The following is a 21179-nucleotide window of genomic DNA, read 5'->3' as shown; positions in this document are numbered from 1 at the left end:
TAGGTTAACCTTTGTAACTCATTTTGAAAAAATGAAAAGGAATTATGTGAATATTATGTGAATTATGTGTTTTATGCTTAATTATTAGGGCTTAATTAATTAAGAATAAAAATAAGCGTCAAAACTAAAGTGTGAGATAAACCTGATATCTTTACATAAAGTTGTAGTGGTCGAAACAAGGATTTCAGGGATATAAAGAATACCAAAATCCGAGTTATAACGAAGAAGTTATGACGTGTCGAAGTTTCGCGACAAAACCGGCACGGTGTTGAATGTCGTAAAAAGTGAGTTTTTGATAAACTACTTCTTAGCCTTAGTAATCTAAACGAAAGTTGTAGTATTCGTTAAACCGAGAAGTTCGATAAAAAGAACGCCCAAATCTGACTTCGTATGAGGAAGTTATGATTTTTCGAAGTTTCAGCGTAGCAGTAGACAGCTTAAAAATCAAATTTTAGATCGAGCGATTTTTAGCCGACACAACCTAAATGAGAATTGAAGGTCTCGTCATTAGGAGCACAACGGTAAAAAGTATGACGAAAACGGACGTCGGATGAAGAAGTTATGAATTTTTAACGGATTTCCTGTCCCGGTCTGTTAAAAATAATAATATAAATTTTAAATTCAAAATTAGGTGACGAAGTCTAAACGAAAGTTGTAGATCGTAATTTTAGCTATGTGTGCATATAAAGAACGTCAAAAACGGAGCTCGTATGCGAAAGTTATGAATTTTAGAAGTTTTGGCACGAAAACCGAGAAATTTCGCATAGTCACAATTGCCACGTCACCCTCGCTTAGAATGTGACACGTGTCCTGCTGAGTCACCTGGCTGCTGAGTCACCTGGCTGCTGAGTCATCAGGCTACTGAGTCACCGAGGCTACTGAGTCATGCGAAGCCACGTGCCCTCTTCTGATTCGACCGAGAATACAGACCGCAAACAGTATCAAATGAAAGATACATCTTGCAAGGTCAAAACAGAGAATACAGACCGCAGACAGTATCAAATGAAAGATACATCTTGCAAGGTCAAAACAGAGAATACAGACCGCAGACAGTATCAAATGAAAGATACATCTTGCAAGGTCAAAATAGAGGATATAGACCGCAGACAGTATCAAATGAAAGACACATCTTAAAAGGTCAAAACAGTGTGGCTCCGAAAATGAGTTACCAGCATACAGTGTAAATTGCCGGTGAATACTGTTACCTTAAGGCCATGAATTATAAGGTAACCTGGGATACTCATAACCATACTAACCGACACTAGAGTACCAGACGCCCTACAAGCGTCTATATAATGTGACATTTATCACCCCTTGGCTTGGTGAGCCGTGGACTGCAGCTAGCAGTCAGGGTGCGGGGGTGTCAATTCCATATAGATCTATACACACAATGTCCGCTCTCCCTACAGGAGACTCTGGTTACCAACTAGACGACGGAGAAGGCCGTGTCCCGAAGATGCATCCCGAAGATGCTGACCTAGAGGTAGAGACTCTTAACTGAATTGACTGAAGAAAACCCGTATGTCTATGCTTGTGTACATAATATATAACTAATGAATCAAAAGACCTTCGGATGGACATCCGATCCCACCAGACCACATCTCAACGAAGAAAAGGAAATAGGGCGGACAAGCCTTCCTAAGTCCTTTAATCATTATTTATATGCATCTATACAAGCACAGGCATACATCTAACTACACTTGAGTGTGTATCAAGTGAAATCATATCGTGAAGTACAAGTGTACAGTGTGGAATAACCGACTTGTGAAGTATAAGTGTACAGTGAAATATCCGAGTCGTGAAGTATAAGCGTACAGAGGAACATCCGAGTCGTGAAGTATAAGCGTACAGTGGAACATCCGAGTCGTGAAGTATAAGCGTACAGAGTGGGATAATCGAATCCTGAAGTATAAGTGTACCAAGTGTAAGAGTATCACGAAGTGGAGACGACGATAAGTGAAGTAAGAGCGTCTATCAAGTATAAGAGGCTACAAGTATAAGCGATATAAAGACAAAGATTCGGTATAAGCGTATCATGAAGAAAATGCGTTATCAAGTAGGAGTTTTAAATAAGTAAAAGCGAAGCAGCAGTAACAAACAAGTAAAAGTATACGTTGTGAAAGAGAACTTTGATTAAAATCTTTTAAAACCTTTATAAACCAGTTTAAAGTGAGTTTTCAATAAAGCAGTATAAATAAGAGTCTTGAAACAAACGAAAACCTTTTTGAAAACCATTATAGTGTCCTACTCGGTAAAACAGTGTACAGTGTGGTAAAATCTTGAGCATGCGGGTTATCAATCACATGTGATTGATATGATAACTGGCATGTTTAAATTGTATTCCCCCCTATAAAACATGTAAAAACATTAAAAGGTTCATTCAGGGGTATGAACTCACCTGGTGTAAGTAGGTCTGACGAAGGTGCCGGTTGGGCGTTCGGTGTCACGTAGGGACTCGAACACACTCAATGACCTATTTAACATATGATAACATATGTTCACATACAATTAGTATATTTAAAACTAATTAAACACGTATACGTGCTCCAAGGAGCGGAAAACACTTTGGTTAAGTGTTTGGGTGTCCCGGGTAGCGTCTAAAGGTGTGTATGGCTTAGGAATGGAGTTTATTATCCGAGAGTAAACTCTAATTACCTAGTTTATGGCCTAGGGACTACTCACCGTGAGTTTACGGCCGTAAACTCATGGTGATGGGTTCTAGGTGTTGGAATAGTGTCTAAGGCTACAACTATATTAGACAAGTGATTGACCCGGTTGTGCATGGTCCTTTTGGGTTGCCTTCACCATAGCAACTTGATAGGATGATTTATTAAGAGAGAGTAAATATTATTAATATATTATGAGAATAATATAATGAATAATATATTTGTTATTTGATTAATATAAGTCATAAAATTAATTAGAGTTAATTTGGTGACTTAAAGAGATTAATTAAATAAAGGGGTATAAACTGTCAATTGTTTGATAGTTAAAATTTAGACTGTAAATCCATTTGGATATGGTATGGACGAATTCTAAGAGATTTAGGATAGCTAAAATTGTCCATATGAGTTATCTAGGAATGGATTTGGATAGCCTTAAGAGAAGATTATCTGATAGGGACTTATCTGTAATCCTTAAGGAGTCTACAAGTATAAATAGACCCTATGGTTGATGGAATTCGACACCTGACCTAAAGTAAGGAACCTCTGGTCAAAATTCCTTCCCTCTCCTCTCTCCCAAATCATCCTCCTTGCTTTGGTGTTTGTAAGCCATTAGAGGAGTGACATTTGTGACTCTAGAAGCTCCAAGACCTCAAGATCAACAAGGAACTCAAAGGTATGATTCTAGATCTGTTTCAATGTTGTTATTTAACCTAATTAGTCATTAGAAGACTTGGATTCAAAGCATGTTTATTAGAAAGCCTAGATCCGAGCATTAGGGTTTTGCATGCGCACATAGGAAAGTTCTTATGGCTAAAACCCATCAGTGGTATCAGAGCCTAGCTTGGTTTTCTTTAAATTGTTGCTTGATTAACTGAAACAAACCTGCAAAATTCAATTTTTAGGTTTCTGAGTCACTGACTCGGCGAGTCCCAAGGTGGACTCGGCGAGTAGGCCTGACTCGGCGAGTCCCCTTGTGCACTCGGCGAGTCCAGGCGTCAGGAATGACCAGATTCGGGATTTCTTTGTGGTTATCTTATGGAAACTTACCTTAATCATAATAGATCAACCTAAATCCGATTTTATGATATATATGACTATTATCTTGATCTAGCAAAAGGTATTTATCAACTAATTAAATATTTAATTTCCTTATATGATAATTAATTAATTATTTTAATTATTTTGGTAATTATCTTTCAAAGAAATCTTGAATAAATCAAATATAGATAATTAGGATATTAATTGTTAATTGGAATTATTTGTTATTTGATCCTCCATGTTTTAAATGTTTAAAACTTGTCCTCAAGTTTTGAAATTTATATTTGTGATTCAAAGTTTTAATTTAGACAACTTAAATTTCAAACCCTAGATTTTAAAAGTTTTAAAATACAACCCTATACTAATATGATATTATTAGAATAATATATATATATATATATATATATGTATAACTAAATGCTAGTCTTACCGTTAGTAGGCCTCATTCACGAAGTCAATCTATAAGGTGGGTATAAGGTTGCAGCCTATAAAATGGCGCTTAATGGGTGTACACTCACACCCACCGCTTGCTTGATTGGTGGAGGGTCGTTAGCCGAACGGGTAGGATAGGGCAACCTCATCCTCTCATTAAAAGTATAATAAGAAATACAAAGTAACTACACATTTTTTTAAAATTTCCCAATCCTAGTTACTTTAGGAAAAGTGAATTGATGCAATCCCATGAAATTACACTTTGCACCTTGCTAAGAAGTTAGTGGAGCGTGTGTGGTTTACCGGCACACTAATTGGTTCTAAGAGAAGGTGGAAAAGGGTGATTCATTGTTTATCATAGTTCGATGGAGCGTGTGTGGTTTACCGGCACATCGAATAGGTGATCGTTACAATGAAGGCACCATGTCAATTTGCATGGTAATTCACACCCGCTTTGTGATCCTCGACATCCCAGTCACAAACGAGAGGGGCATATCGAGATGTAAACATGCCATTGAATAGTTTCAATGAATCTCATCCGAACCTAGGAATTCTCAAAAACACTTAGGACTAATAGTTTAGGTTTTTGTGATGGAGAATTAGTGAATCGTCATTCACTTACCTTCAATTTATTTGCATGTTAGATTACGGCATCCCTTTTCTAATATGTAAATGTTATTGTTGGATCCTAGCCCTAATTTTCTTATTGGGTGATAATTAGGAATTCTTATTCTAATCTATCTTTGTCCTTTTCTAATTGTAGATGTCGAACACAAACAACGCTGCTGCTAGTTCTTTCACATTGATGAGCCTTTGCTAAAAGGTCACCTTCGATGGAACGAACTTTAGCGAATGGATAAGATACATTCGCACCATTGCTCGCTATGAGGACAAGGAGTATGTCCTTGATGAGAAGCTCGAGAAAATCAACACCGAAATCGCTACTCCCGCCGAAATCACCGCCTTTGAAACTCATGAGCGAGATGCAACGAAGGTACATTGCATCATGATCGCCACCATGAACTCCGAATTCCAAAAGTCCTACGAGGACATGTACCCGTACGAGATGCACCAAGACTTATTGGAGAGATACCATCAGAACGCGAGACAAGAGCGTAATGAGATTTTCACCAACATGATTTCCGCGAAGATGGGTCATGGAGAATCTCTTTCCGTGCACCTGCAAAAGATGCAAAGGTATGTCGACCGCCTTCGCATGTTAAATGTTGACTTCGGTGAGGACTTGGCGATCGACATGGTGCTTCACTCTTTGCCTCCGATGGACAACCAATTTAGGATGACCTACCACATGAACAAAGAAGAGGTCACCCTAAGCAAACTCTAAGGTCTCGTGAGGGTCGCTGAGAGCAACTTCAAGGACAAGTCTGTTGCACCTACTCCCAATCCGTCCGCTGCTCCTGTCTTGGCTATTGGTCAAGGAAAGGGAAAGAAGAGGAAAGCTTCATCGAAGAACTATCGCAAGGTGAAAGCCCGAGATGGTGCCTCTTCTAGTGGGACCAAAGTTGATCCCGCTAAGCCCTGTTCTAACCCGAAGGAGGCAGAGTGTCACCACTGCCACAAGATAGGACATTGGAAGAGAAGCTGCCCAGATTACCTGCAAGCAATCAAAGAGGGAAAGATCAAGCCATCTTTCGCAGGTATATACACAATCAAATCTAACGATTCTAATCATGCTATTTCTTGGGTTCTTGATACCGGTTGTGGTTATCACATTTGTTCTAATGTGCAGGGACTAAGAAGAAGTAGGGATGTGGAGCAAGGAAGGATCAATCTAATCATGGGGAACAGAAGATCGTCGCCTGTAACCAAGATTGGAGTGTATTCTTTAGTGCTTAGGAATAGTTTGGTTTTAGATTTGAACAATTGTTGCTATTCGCCAGAAATGGCTAGAAACATCATTTCATTTCATGGTTTATATAGACAAGGATTTAGATTTTCTTTTAATAATGAGAATGGTTCTATTTTGGCTTATCTAAATGGTGTCTTTTACTTTGAAGCTATACCATGTAATGGAATATATGAAACCGTTATGATTGTTGATAACTTAGGAAATGATGTTTTGAATATTGATTCTTCCACTAGTATGGATAAGACATCCTTGTGGCATTGTCGTCTTGGACATGTCAACAAGAAACACATAGCCCAACTCCAAAAGGATGGAGTGTTGGAGTCATTCGACCTTAGGGAAGATGACACATGCGAGTCTTGTTTACTTGGAAAGATGACTAAGTCACCATTCACGAGTACATGTGAAAGGGGCGAGGGTCTATTGGACCTAATACATACCGATGTATGTGGACCGTTTAGATCAACCACGAAGGATGGGAACCACTTCTATGTGACTTTTACCGATGACTATAGTAGATATGGGTATATCTACTTAATCAAGCAAAAGTCAGACACCTTTGAAAAGTTCAAAGAGTTCAAGAATGAAGTGGAGAATCAATTGGGCAGGAAAATCAAGATGCTTCGATCCGATCGAGGAGGAGAGTACCTAAGTCTTGAATTCCACGATTATCCAAGGAGTGTGGAATAGTTTCACAATTGACGCCTCCTAGGACACCGCAGTTGAATGGTGTGGCAGAAAGGCGTAATCGAACCTTATTGGATATGGTTCGCTCTATGATGAGTCGTGCTTCACTACCAATCTCTTTTTGGGGGTATGCCTTAGAGACTGCCGCCCATATCCTTAACCGAGTCCCTACTAAGAAGGTTGCCAAAACACCTCACGAGATGTGGACAGGGAAAGCTCCCTCGTTGGCACATATCAAGGTTTGGGGTTGCGAGGCTTTCGTAAGACGAGATACTCACGACAAGCTTGAACCTCGAAGTGAGCGATGTATTTTCATCGGCTACCCGCAGACATCCTTTGGATATCTCTTCTATAGACCGAAGGACAATGTTGTCTTCGTTGCGAGGAGAGGAGTTTTCCGAGAGCGAGAACTCATAAGCCAAGGAGACAGTGGGAGGCAAATCGAACTTGAAGAGATTCAAGAGTCGATAGATGAAGGAACCTCTATCGCTGGCATTCAACCCGAGGAGGAAACTCTGATTGAACTGATTGACGAATCCTTACCTCTTAGACGTTCCGATAGAGTTAGAGTTCATCCCCAGTTTTATGGCTTTCATATTACTACCGAAGGGGACACGTATATTAGTGATGGTAGACTAGTAAATCTTGATGAACCTAATAGCTATAAGGAAGCCATGGCAGGCCCGGAGTCTGTAAAGTGGAAAGAGGCAATGGATAGCGAGATCCAATCCATGTATGATAACCAAGTTTGGAATTTGGTTGATTACGTGCCCGGACGTAAGACTGTCGGGTGCAAATGGATCTTCAAGAAGAAGACCAACGTGGATGGAAACGTGCACACATATAAAGCGCGATTGGTCGCGAAGGGCTTTACTCAAACTCCCGGAGTTGACTATGATGAGACCTTCTCACCAGTTGCGAATATTAAATCTATTAGAGTGATGCTAGCAATTGCCGCATTTCATGATTATGAGATTTGGCAAATGGATGTCAAGACCGCTTTCCTTAACGGAAAGTTGGCTAAGGATGTTTACATGGCTCAGCCAGAGGGGTTTGTGGATCCGAAGCATCCGGATAGAGTGTGTAAGCTTGAGAAGTCCATTTATGGACTTAAGCAAGCGTCTCGCAGATGGAATCTTTGCTTCGATGAGAAAGTCAAAGAGTTTGGATTTGTACGAAGCGAAGACGAATCTTGTGTATATGTCAAAGCCAGTGGGAGTATAGTAAGCCTCCTCGTTCTATATGTCGATGACATATTACTCATAGGAAACGACATCCCGACTCTGCAGGAGGTTATGTCCTGGCTCGGGAAGTGCTTCGCTATGAAGGACCTCGGAGAGGCTTCTTACATTTTGGGAATAAGGATAGTGAGAGAAAGAAGTAAGAGACTAATTGGACTTAGTCAGAATACTTACTTAGAGAAGGTACTAAAACGTTTTAGTATGGAAAACTCAAAGAAGGGAGAACTACCAATACAAAGTAATGCCAAATTGAGTAAGACTCAAAGTCCGAGTACCGAAGCTGAGATAGCGGAAATGAGCCGAGTACCATACGCTTCCGTAGTTGGCTCAATCATGTACGCTATGACTTGTACTCGCCCTGATGTAGCCTTCGCTTTGAGCATGGTTAGTAGATATCAAGGGAATCCTGGCAAAGCACATTGGATTGCGGTGAAAAAAATCCTTAAGTACCTTCGGAGGACGAAGGAATGGTTCTTAGTCCTCGGAGGGAGTGATGACTTGAAGGTGCGAGGGTATAGTGACGCCAGCTTTCAGACCGACAGGGACAACTACCGTTCGCAGTCGGGCTGGGTCTTTACCCTAAATGGAGGAGCAATGACATGGAAGAGTTCCAAGTAGGAAACCGTAGCTGATTCAACGTGCGAATCAGAGTACAATGCAGCAAGCGAAGCGTCGAAGGAGGCAATATGGCTAAAGAACTTCATCGGTGATCTTGGAGTTGTACCTGCCATAAAGGAGCCCATGGAGATTTTCTGTGATAACGAAGGAGCGGTTGCCTTGACCAAGGAATCGAGGGATCATGGTAGATCAAGACATATCGACAAAAAGTATCACTTCATTAGACATCGTGTAGAAGAAGGACAACTCGTAGTGAAGAGGATATCATCAGAAGATAACCCAGCAGATCCGCTTACGAAGGGACTGAGTAGGGTTAAGCACTTGCAGCATGCTAGGAGCATTGGGCTGAAGGATGATATTAGCATAGATTAGATAGTATTAGAAACGTATAATAGATAAATGTAATTAACATTTGATGATTAAATAAAGGAGTTTTATTTATGAGTAATGTTACTATCTTATGTTAATTGTTTAGCTATTGTTTCACTTTGCATGTTTTGACTTCCAGAATAATTGAGTTTATTAGGAATAATCGAATTATTCAAATGGTCCACAATCGTTCATATGTTGGGAGTAGATATGAATGAAGATTGTCATGAATTGGTGTGTAGAATGTCTAAATGGTGTTAGACATAGCAAAAGATTGCTGCAACGTTCATGAGTACTTATGAACTAGTTTTGAGCATTGGAATAAACCCGCGCTTGCTGGAATCACCTTATAGAATACGATATAAAAGGTGATCGCAAGTCGATAATATCATATAGTCTTAAAACCTAGATATATGGTTTATTATTTGTTAATTGATTGTACATTGATAATATGAAAACGCATTAGTAACTTGGTGTTATAAAATGTATTGTTGTGTATAGTTGGTTAATGAATAAGTAAATGCATATAAGTCGAAGTTTATCTGTAACTTTTCTCTAAGAGGGTAAAAGCGATATCTCGGCCGCTCGATGATTTGATTTGACTTATGTGCCGGGCCCGGTCAGAACTGAATTGATGTGTTTGATTAAGTTCTATGTCAAATAAATCAGAGATCGAGAAACCTAAATGCTTGACTAACCATTCCATGGGATTGTCAGCATGATATCTAACAGAGGACTGTACGTTCCCTTATCTAAAGGACAAGATTGATTAGTTTAGAGTTCACAGCGTCTTTGAGAGCTACGATTGCAAACCGAATTGTACTTGTGAATATAGTTACTAGACTTATCCAAGTGGGAGACTGTTGGAATAGTGTCTAAGGCTACAACTATATTAGACAAGTGATTGACCCGGTTGTGCATGGTCCTTTTGGGTTGCCTTCACCATAGCAACTTGATAGGATGATTTATTAAGAGAGAGTAAATATTATTAATATATTATGAGAATAATATATTTGTTATTTGATTAATATAAGTCATAAAATTAATTAGAGTTAATTTGGTGACTTAAAGAGATTAATTAAATAAAGGGGTATAAACTGTCAATTGTTTGATAGTTAAACTTTAGACTGTAAATCCATTTGGATATGGTATGGATGAATTCTAAGAGATTTAGGATAGCTAAAATCGTCCATATGAGTTATCTAGGAATGGATTTGGATAGCCTTAAGAGAAGATTATCTGATAGGGACTTATCCGTAATCCTTAAGGAGTCTACAAGTATAAATAGACCCTATGGCTGATGGAATTCGACACCTGACCTAAAGTAAGGAACCTCTGGTCGAAATTCCTTCCCTCTACTCTCTCCCAAATCATCCTCCTTGCTTTGGTGTTTGTAAGCCATTAGAGGAGTGACATTTGTGACTCTAGAAGCTCCAAGACCTCAAGATCAACAAGGAACTCAAAGGTATGATTCTAGATCTGTTTCAATGTTGTTATTTAACCTAATTAGTCATTAGAAGACTTGGATTCAAAGCATGTTTATTAGAAAGCCTAGATCCGAGCATTAGGGTTTTGCATGCGCACATAGGAAAGTACTTATGGCTAAAACCCATCACTAGGGTGTTTTAAGGCTTCTACTTGCTCATGGAATTATTCTAAGTCCAAAACCATAAGGTGTGAATGAGTTTAAAGCATGAAATGGCCCCTTTGAGGAGTTTACGACCATAAGCAAGGGAGCTTACGGTCGTAAGCTCCTATACCGTCTTTCTTTTGGTGTTTTTAAAGGCTTAAGTGGTAGAGGGTAATTTCATAAGCATTTTGGTAATAGTCTAAGGCCATTTGGGGGACAAAATTAATGTTTTGGGCATGTTTAAGTGTGTTTACGGCCCTGGTACATGCCTGGGCAGTAAACTCCTTTTGACCCTTCATTTTGTTGTGTTTAATTGGTCCAAACCCCAAATAATAAGTCCCTAAATTATGTAAGAAGCCTAAGGGTGTTTTAGGAGTGTGTTAGGGCACTTTTGCATGTTTGTGAGATGTTTACGGCCTTGGCAAAAGCCTGGGCCGTAAACTCCATTTTACACCCTCAATCTTTATGTTTAAGTGATCTAAACCCAAGAGGATAAGCCCCCAATTTATGTGTTAAGCCCTAGGGTGATTTTGGAGTGTTTTTGGGGCATTTTGACATGGTTTAGAGGGGTTTACGGCCTAAGCATGTGCTTGGGCCGTAAACTCTCTTTTATTCCCTAAAACTTTATGTTTTGATGTCTAAACACTCCTAGGCTAAATCCCTAATTAGTTTCCAAGCTTAAGGGTGAGTTTAAAGGCAAGTTTGGCATCATTTTAGGGGTTTACGACCCTAGAGTGTTCTTGGGCCGTAAACTCCTTACTCCTTGTCTTCTTGGACGATTTTTGGGGTATAACTACAGTTAGTAAGGTTTAGAAGAAGCTAGGGTAAGCGGACTTACAATTTGGAAGCGTTTGGTTGCGGATTCGGGGCGAAAATGAGTCTAGAGAGAGAGTATAAAGAGAGAGGGTGGAAAGAGCTCAAATGGAGTTTACTCCCCTTTAGATATGGGTGGGAGTTGGAGCTCAGTAGAATTCTACCCGATACTGCCGTCATACGGGGCTTTTGGTCGCACCAGATTCAGTGGTCGTAATAATAAAACTTAACATTTTCCAATTAAATGGAAATGTGTGTTATGTGTTTTTATTCCCATTTATCACGACTTAACGGCATATTAAATGTAAACAAATGAAATGTTTATTAAATTGACGACCTCTAATTAACGGAACTTTTATAAACTGGAACATTTCGTTAACAGTAACGGGGAAATGTAACGGAACAACTTGGGTTGTCACATCATCCCCTCGTTAGAGGGAATTTCCTCCCGAAATTCAGGTCTAGGCAAGGAAGTAGGTATGAATGGCCAAGTAGAGGTAAGAGAGTACTTCCTATACGGTTGTCCTTGCATTCCCAAGTGATCTCTGGTCTGTGTTTGTCATCCCAACAGACCTTCACGTACGCGATGTGGATTCCGTCTCGTGTAGCTAGTGGGTTCAAACTGGTGTATTTACATGGTTAGGGTTCTCAATGGATTCTATCAAGATGAGTGAGGCACGAAGAGTGATGTCAGGAAATCACATATCAATTCTAAGAAGTGGATCGATCGGGTGTGAATCTTGTAGTATATCCGAAGGTAGTAGTAGTCTGACGAAGGTTGGACCAAATCTCCTTGAGAATTCTCATATGGTCCTAAGCTCTCGGAGTGGTAGAGCTTTTCAGTACTCAGAAACATAGTATACTTCTATGGCAAGATCATCACTGGCATGATCGCCATTCCGAAGTTCCTAACGTTCTCACTCGTACTGTGCGTGTAGTCCTTCAGGTTGGTTCTTAGGAATCTCGAGTGGTCTTTGGTTTCGTGTTTTCTGTCAACTAGCTGATAGAGACTTTCTAGATCGTCGAGTGGGTTGCGTGACTATGGTTATCGGTTTGCTGTAGAGTGTCTATCTCAAGCTTGTGCAAAAGGAATTTGCACTAACGAAGCTTGAGATGCGGAAACCCTGGAGGTCAGGAATATAAGGTTTCACCAGACGAGTGTTGGACTATCTCGGGAGGTGGTTCTACTATCTCTGCGTGAGATGGTATTCGTGGAACACCTAATAGTCCCATGAATCTCTAAGACTTTGGTTTGATCTAGTGCGGAAAGCGCATGTTCCTGCATAAACCTTCGACTAACACTAAGGCTGGTTTCAAGTCTATAACCTCTTCGGGATTTGGGTCATAAGGCTCAACGCAACTACTATCGCACTTTGATCAGGGGTTCTTGGTTGCGAAGGTTATCCTGTTGTTCTCGGTATCCTAGTGTTCACTTCGGAAAGTGTATTTCATCGTCTACAGGGCGACGACGATTTCCTCCTTGCGAGAGGGTGAAGGATGATAAGCACCACTTGTCTATAACTGGGTGGACGAGGTGCCTGAGTAGTGCGAGCACCTACTGCAACTACTCTTCCGAAGGTTCTGAGTTTTCTCGGTCTAGGTCAAATCTAGTGGGTATAGGGTCTCATCACTCGAAACTTTAATAGCTTAACCCTCGGTGATTCTCTTGACTCAGGTTCCTATGTTATGGAATAGGGTGAAGGGCTTTTCTAAGAGGTTCGTGGTAGAGCTCACACTTTGCTTAACCACCAATACTTGGTGTATGCCAACAGTATACAATTGAGGTCGGCAGGATGTTCAGCTGTGCGACTCCACCCCAAACCCACAACCCAACGAGGAACAGGGAATAGGGAGGAAACACACACCTTAAATCTTTTTAATCTTAATTATATGTCACCTTTATGCATATACCTAGTTATAGTGGTCAGTCTCATGAGTTCTGTTCTCTAGGTTCACGAACGTGATGTGCGAGGTGCGAGGGGTCTTTCTGGGGAATCTACGAAGTATGCTTCGGATGGTTGTCGTCTTCTGAAGTATCTGCAGTGTCATTCACTTCGGTGTCCATCTGACTGCGAGGGGTCGGTCAACAGCGCGGGGTACCCTCCCTTGGGTACTTCGGAAGGTTTGAGATAATAGAGACGATTGACGGATCACATTAGGTTTGATTATTTGTGTTAGGTTTAGGTTCGGGAGAACCTTTATTTTCTGACATGGCTACGGAGAAAGTTCTTTTTACACAGCACTAAGAATGTACACATGGTTGCACGAAGTCAAACCATGATCAATAGAGTCGCCGGAGTTGGCACACTCCGACATGATATATAATGAAGATCAATAGAGTCATGTGCCGAACAGGCACACAAGTTCTAGGCGTCTCAGGTTTCGTCCTATGTATCACTACCGCGGATACTTGGACCAATAGAGTCGACGCGGAACTATAGAGAGTCCTAAGTGTTTCTGAGTAGAGTATCTTTTCATGAATGGATTCTCACAAGGCATTTCTATAATCGCCTCACATATACTATTCATGTATATTTAGGGTGGGGAGGACAGTTGACTGAGCGACCCCACCCTAAATCCACAACCAAACAAGGAACAGGAAATGAGGCGGCATTCGCTCACTCTAGGTCTGTCCATCTTAAATATACATGGCCGTAACGTATATGTTTAGCCATTATAGTTTTACCTAATGAATTAAATTTTTTTTATAACAATGCTGCGACTTTTGCCTTACTAGGAAGAATTTACATTTGAATTAGACTTTTATTGTTCTTATTTTAGTTATCCGAGGTCGAGAGACGTACCAAAATCTAACGAGTTCCTTGCCGCTTCTCCCTAAGCAGTAGTGTCAGGCTCCTTCTGTGTCTTTGTCTTTCCTTTTGGTTGGGCAGTCCTTCTTGAAGTGTCCCCTTTCACCACATATGTGGCAAACTGTGCGGGTCGCCACATTGGTGGTTGATGTAATGAACTCAACCGGGGTTCTGCAGACGCGAGTAGTATGCCCCAACATGTGGCACCTAGCACAATACAACTCTCGACAGACACCATGATAATGGTAGCTGCACTTGCTGCAGTGGGGAAGGTCTCCTAGGTATGGTCTTCTTGAGGTCGGGAGGGAAGGATTGACAGGGGTATAGACTGCCTCAGCTCGTTGCCCTTCAGAAGGTCCTTGAGCCGAGGTACTTCCCTCCTCTATCTTGAGTTTTGTCTTTAGTGGGTTTGAGTGAGGTTCTTGGGTGGCTGAGTATGGAAGTGTTGGTTGCTGCTGTCCATCGCCAGGATTGGAAATCCCGACAGGGCCCTTACTAACTTTGGCAGTGTTAGCATTCAGGTGAGCCATGACAGCTGCTACGGCTGCTGAGACTGCAGCTTGGAACGTAGCTTCATCGAATAAGAGAGCAGGTTTCTTGCTTGCGGATTGGTTACGCTTCTTCGGTGGCATGGTTTTCCTACACGGAAAGGAATACAAGGTGATGAGAGACGATGGTTAACCCTGGACATTTCTGTCCTGAACATATTAGGCATAAATTTTCCCGTGCCTTGAGTACTGGTCGTCTGAGTGTCGACCTACATCCCTATGATGTAGTCCTGGTAATCGAAGTGGGGGTATGAGTATCGGAAAAAGGCCATAAGATGCGAGTCGTTCCTACTAAGTTACCTTTATACTGGGAAAGTTTTCACTCTCCGGCTTGGAGAGATTTGAGAACGGTTCGGAACAAAACTGCGGAAAGAAAGGCTCACAAGGGCAAATGGCTAAAATTCTCTCAAATAGAGATGCGGGGATCTGCCCTAATCGTGTATCTGGCAACGGGAAACGATGATTTTTCCTAACACATAGCGTGAGTAGTGTAACCACTAACTCGCTAAATTGTATTATTTTATGGGTGTATTAGCGTGACGAACACGAGGAAAAGGCAATTCCCGGGTTCCATGTACTGGCTCCCTCGGTCTTCCTCGTATCTTTGACTGGAATTGGCGTTGGTTTCCTTCGGGTAGTTTCCTAGGGTTCTCTCCTCGTATGGATGTATTGAATTTCTACTCCGCCTTCCTTCTGATTCCAACTCTGGGTGTCATCACTTCATGATGGATGACTGGGAATCTCCGAAGTTTAGGAGGATTCCTCACCGATGCCCCTAACAGATATAGGCACTTTGTGAGGTCAATAGTCTCGACCCAGTTCATTTATTTCCGAACAGGAAATCTTCTCAATGAACCTTCTCTGGGTCTGAATCAACTCATCTGCCGAGCACTGAAGTGGATAGGGTTGTCTACAGGGTTCGCGCGAGAATGGAAATGTCTAAAGAATCCTAAAAGATTATTAACATTTCACTGTATGATCCATATCGAGTCCTGCTACGATTACACAGGGTATACAAATCATATATAGCTTAGATCCGATAGGCCTTCGAATGTGTGATACTACTCTAGAACCACATCCCAACGAGGAAAAGGAAATAGAGCGAAACCACACATTCTTAGCCTATGGGATCCTTATTATATATAACCTTGGGAGTACACTCTCTGTAGTTGTAGGTATATCAATAAGGAGCTTTTTAGTTATTCACGCAAGGTTGTTAATGGATTCTAAAATACCCCTATGGTATTTTAGTTCTTGTTTGATTCTCATCTTCTGATTATGATTCTGGGATTAGTGTGGATCTTTTAGTGTTCTAAAATACTCCTATAGTATTTTACTTTATGTTTGACTCTAGCATTCCTAGTTGGTAAGTTTCAGACCTGTTGTACACCACTATCACTCCCAAGCACACGTTCATCGCATCTCGGATAAATGTAGTTGATCAGGTTACATTTATCCCAGCTTACGATTACATAACTGCCCAGGTTTGACTGTAGTGCTCAACATCCGAAGACTTTTATTATTGTTCTTCTTGTGATACTTTTGTTCGAGTGTTTAGATTATAGATGTTATTATACTTTGGTAAAATATGGTTATATTTTAAAGTATAATTCTTGGTCAGAGTGTTTTATCCCTTTGTGTTTATAGGTTGTATATCTTTTATGAATTGATATACTTAGCTCACTATAAACAATGCTCTGATACCAATCTGTCACACCCGAAAACCGGAACGGCGGAAACGTTCTGGGGTGGATGACGTCATGTCAAGTATCACAACACATGCATTATAGTAATCAAAGTTCAAAAAAACATTGCATTAATAGTAATAGTTTTACATGGTTACTTTACAATACATCAAAGTAATACAAGTAAATATAATAAGTACAGCATGGTACTAAGCTATCTTCATCAACAGCTCCGGGGATGTACATGTCTAATGCTGACCTGAGAATACAAGTTATTTGAAAAGCGAGTATCAGCATTTTTACAAATGCTGGTGAGTTCATAAGCATTTAGTGACATTTTATTCAAATAACCTTATAATGAAGTAGTTTAAGAGATTTCAGTGTATTAGAGTTCTTTCCAGAAAATCCTATATTTTCTTTAATAAAAGCAGCCTTCTACCAAGACTGGACAGAGTTATGTGGTAAAAGTAGTTTTCCCTTAATCGCTATCATTATCAAAATATTGAATTTGATTATTCAAGAAAGCAAGAGAAGTCAGGGAAATAACATATGCCTCAGCAGTGATGACTGCTGACTAAGGCAAAAGAATCATAGACTCCAGGAGGGTATCGAATGAACGACACGCCTGGTTCAGTCTAACAAAATAAGACACATGCCCCAGAAGGTACCAAATGAAAGGTACAACTAGTAAGGTCTAAAACAGTGATTACAGACCGCAGACAGTATCAAATGAAAGATACATCTTGTAAGGTCAAAACAGAGAATATAGACCACAGACAGTATCAAATGAAAGATACATCTTGCAAGGTCAAAACAGAGAATACAGACCGCAGACAGTATCAAATGAAAGATACATCTTGCAAGGTCAAAACAGAGAATACAGACCGCAGACAGTATCAAATGAAAGATACATCTTGCAAGGTCAAAATAGAGGATACAGACCGCAGACAGTATCAAATGAAAGATACATCTTAAAAGGTCAAAACAGTGTGACTCCGAAAATGAGTTACCAGCATACAGTGTAAATTGCCGGTGAATAATGTTACCTTAAGGCCATGAATTATAAGGTAACCCGGGATACTCATAACCATACTAACCGACACTAGAGTACCAGACGCCCTACAAGCGTCTATATAATGTGACATTTATCACCCCTTGGCTTGGTGAGCCGTGGACTGTAGCTAGCAGTCAGGGTGCGGGGGTGTCAATTCCATATAGATCTATACACACAATGTCCGCTCTCCCTACAGGAGACTCTGGTTACCAACTAGACGACGGAGAAGGCCGTGTCCCGAAGATGCATCCCGAAGATGCTGACCTAGAGGTAGAGACTCTTAACTGAATTGACTGAAGAAAACCCGTATGTCTATGCTTGTGTACATAATATATAACTAATGAATCAAAAGACCTTCGGATGGACATCCGATCCCACCAGACCACATCTCAACGAAGAAAAGGAAATAGGGCAGACAAGCCTTCCTAAGTCCTTTAATCATTATTTATATGCATCTATACAAGCACAGGCATACATCTAACTACACTTGAGTGTGTATCAAGTGAAATCATATCGTGAAGTACAAGTGTACAGTGTGGAATAACCGACTTGTGAAGTATAAGTGTACAGTGAAATATCCGAGTCGTGAAGTATAAGCGTACAGAGGAACATCCGAGTCGTGAAGTATAAGCGTACAGTGGAACATCCGAGTCGTGAAGTATAAGCGTACAGAGTGGGATAATCGAATCCTGAAGTATAAGTGTACCAAGTGTAAGAGTATCACGAAGTGGAGACGACGATAAGTGAAGTAAGAGCGTCTATCAAGTATAAGAGGCTACAAGTATAAGCGATATAAAGACAAAGATTCGGTATAAGCGTATCATGAAGAAAATGCGTTATCAAGTAGGAGTTTTAAATAAGTAAAAGCGAAGCAGCAGTAACAAACAAGTAAAAGTATACGTTGTGAAAGAGAACTTTGATTAAAATCTTTTAAAACCTTTATAAACCAGTTTAAAGTGAGTTTTCAATAAAGCAGTATAAATAAGAGTCTTGAAACAAACGAAAACCTTTTTGAAAACCATTATAGTGTCCTACTCGGTAAAACAGTGTACAGTGTGGTAAAATCTTGAGCATGCGGGTTATCAATCACATGTGATTGATATGATAACTGGCATGTTTAAATTGTATTCCCCCCTATAAAACATGTAAAAACATTAAAAGGTTCATTCAGGGGTATGAACTCACCTGGTGTAAGTAGGTCTGACGAAGGTGCCGGTTGGGCGTTCGGTGTCACGTAGGGACTCGAACACACTCAATGACCTATTTAACATATGATAACATATGTTCACATACAATTAGTATATTTAAAACTAATTAAACACGTATACGTGCTCCAAGGAGCGGAAAACACTTTGGTTAAGTGTTTGGGTGTCCCGGGTAGCGTCTAAAGGTGTGTATGGCTTAGGAATGGAGTTTATTATCCGAGAGTAAACTCTAATTACCTAGTTTATGGCCTAGGGACTACTCACCGTGAGTTTACGGCCGTAAACTCATGGTGATGGGTTCTAGGTGTTGGAATAGTGTCTAAGGCTACAACTATATTAGACAAGTGATTGACCCGGTTGTGCATGGTCCTTTTGGGTTGCCTTCACCATAGCAACTTGATAGGATGATTTATTAAGAGAGAGTAAATATTATTAATATATTATGAGAATAATATAATGAATAATATATTTGTTATTTGATTAATATAAGTCATAAAATTAATTAGAGTTAATTTGGTGACTTAAAGAGATTAATTAAATAAAGGGGTATAAACTGTCAATTGTTTGATAGTTAAAATTTAGACTGTAAATCCATTTGGATATGGTATGGACGAATTCTAAGAGATTTAGGATAGCTAAAATTGTCCATATGAGTTATCTAGGAATGGATTTGGATAGCCTTAAGAGAAGATTATCTGATAGGGACTTATCTGTAATCCTTAAGGAGTCTACAAGTATAAATAGACCCTATGGTTGATGGAATTCGACACCTGACCTAAAGTAAGGAACCTCTGGTCAAAATTCCTTCCCTCTCCTCTCTCCCAAATCATCCTCCTTGCTTTGGTGTTTGTAAGCCATTAGAGGAGTGACATTTGTGACTCTAGAAGCTCCAAGACCTCAAGATCAACAAGGAACTCAAAGGTATGATTCTAGATCTGTTTCAATGTTGTTATTTAACCTAATTAGTCATTAGAAGACTTGGATTCAAAGCATGTTTATTAGAAAGCCTAGATCCGAGCATTAGGGTTTTGCATGCGCACATAGGAAAGTTCTTATGGCTAAAACCCATCAGTGGTATCAGAGCCTAGCTTGGTTTTCTTTAAATTGTTGCTTGATTAACTGAAACAAACCTGCAAAATTCAATTTTTAGGTTTCTGAGTCACTGACTCGGCGAGTCCCAAGGTGGACTCGGCGAGTAGGCCTGACTCGGCGAGTCCCCTTGTGCACTCGGCGAGTCCAGGCGTCAGGAATGACCAGATTCGGGATTTCTTTGTGGTTATCTTATGGAAACTTACCTTAATCATAATAGATCAACCTAAATCCGATTTTATGATATATATGACTATTATCTTGATCTAGCAAAAGGTATTTATCAACTAATTAAATATTTAATTTCCTTATATGATAATTAATTAATTATTTTAATTATTTTGGTAATTATCTTTCAAAGAAATCTTGAATAAATCAAATATAGATAATTAGGATATTAATTGTTAATTGGAATTATTTGTTATTTGATCCTCCATGTTTTAAATGTTTAAAACTTGTCCTCAAGTTTTCAAATTTATATTTGTGATTCAAAGTTTTAATTTAGACAACTTAAATTTCAAACCCTAGATTTTAAAAGTTTTAAAATACAACCCTATACTAATATGATATTATTAGAATAATATATATATATATATATATGTATAACTAAATGCTAGTCTTACCGTTAGTAGGCCTCATTCACGAAGTCAATCTATAAGGTGGGTATAAGGTTGCAGCCTATAAAATGGCGCTTAATGGGTGTACACTCACACCCACCGCTTGCTTGATTGGTGGAGGGTCGTTAGCCGAACGGGTAGGATAGGGCAACCTCATCCTCTCATTAAAAGTATAATAAGAAATACAAAGTAACTACACATTTTTTTAAAATTTCCCAATCCTAGTTACTTTAGGAAAAGTGAATTGATGCAATCCCATGAAATTACACTTTGCACCTTGCTAAGAAGTTAGTGGAGCGTGTGTGGTTTACCGGCACACTAATTGGTTCTAAGAGAAGGTGGAAAAGGGTGATTCATTGTTTATCATAGTTCGATGGAGCGTGTGTGGTTTACCGGCACATCGAATAGGTGATCGTTACAATGAAGGCACCATGTCAATTTGCATGGTAATTCACACCCGCTTTGTGATCCTCGACATCCCAGTCACAAACGAGAGGGGCATATCGAGATGTAAACATGCCATTGAATAGTTTCAATGAATCTCATCCGAACCTAGGAATTCTCAAAAACACTTAGGACTAATAGTTTAGGTTTTTGTGATGGAGAATTAGTGAATCGTCATTCACTTACCTTCAATTTATTTGCATGTTAGATTACGGCATCCCTTTTCTAATATGTAAATGTTATTGTTGGATCCTAGCCCTAATTTTCTTATTGGGTGATAATTAGGAATTCTTATTCTAATCTATCTTTGTCCTTTTCTAATTGTAGATGTCGAACACAAACAACGCTGCTGCTAGTTCTTTCACA

This window comes from Lactuca sativa, chromosome 3, assembly GCF_002870075.4.
Source record: "Lactuca sativa cultivar Salinas chromosome 3, Lsat_Salinas_v11, whole genome shotgun sequence".
Taxonomy (NCBI): Eukaryota; Viridiplantae; Streptophyta; class Magnoliopsida; order Asterales; family Asteraceae; genus Lactuca; species Lactuca sativa.
Note: the sequence above shows the minus strand (reverse complement) of the source record.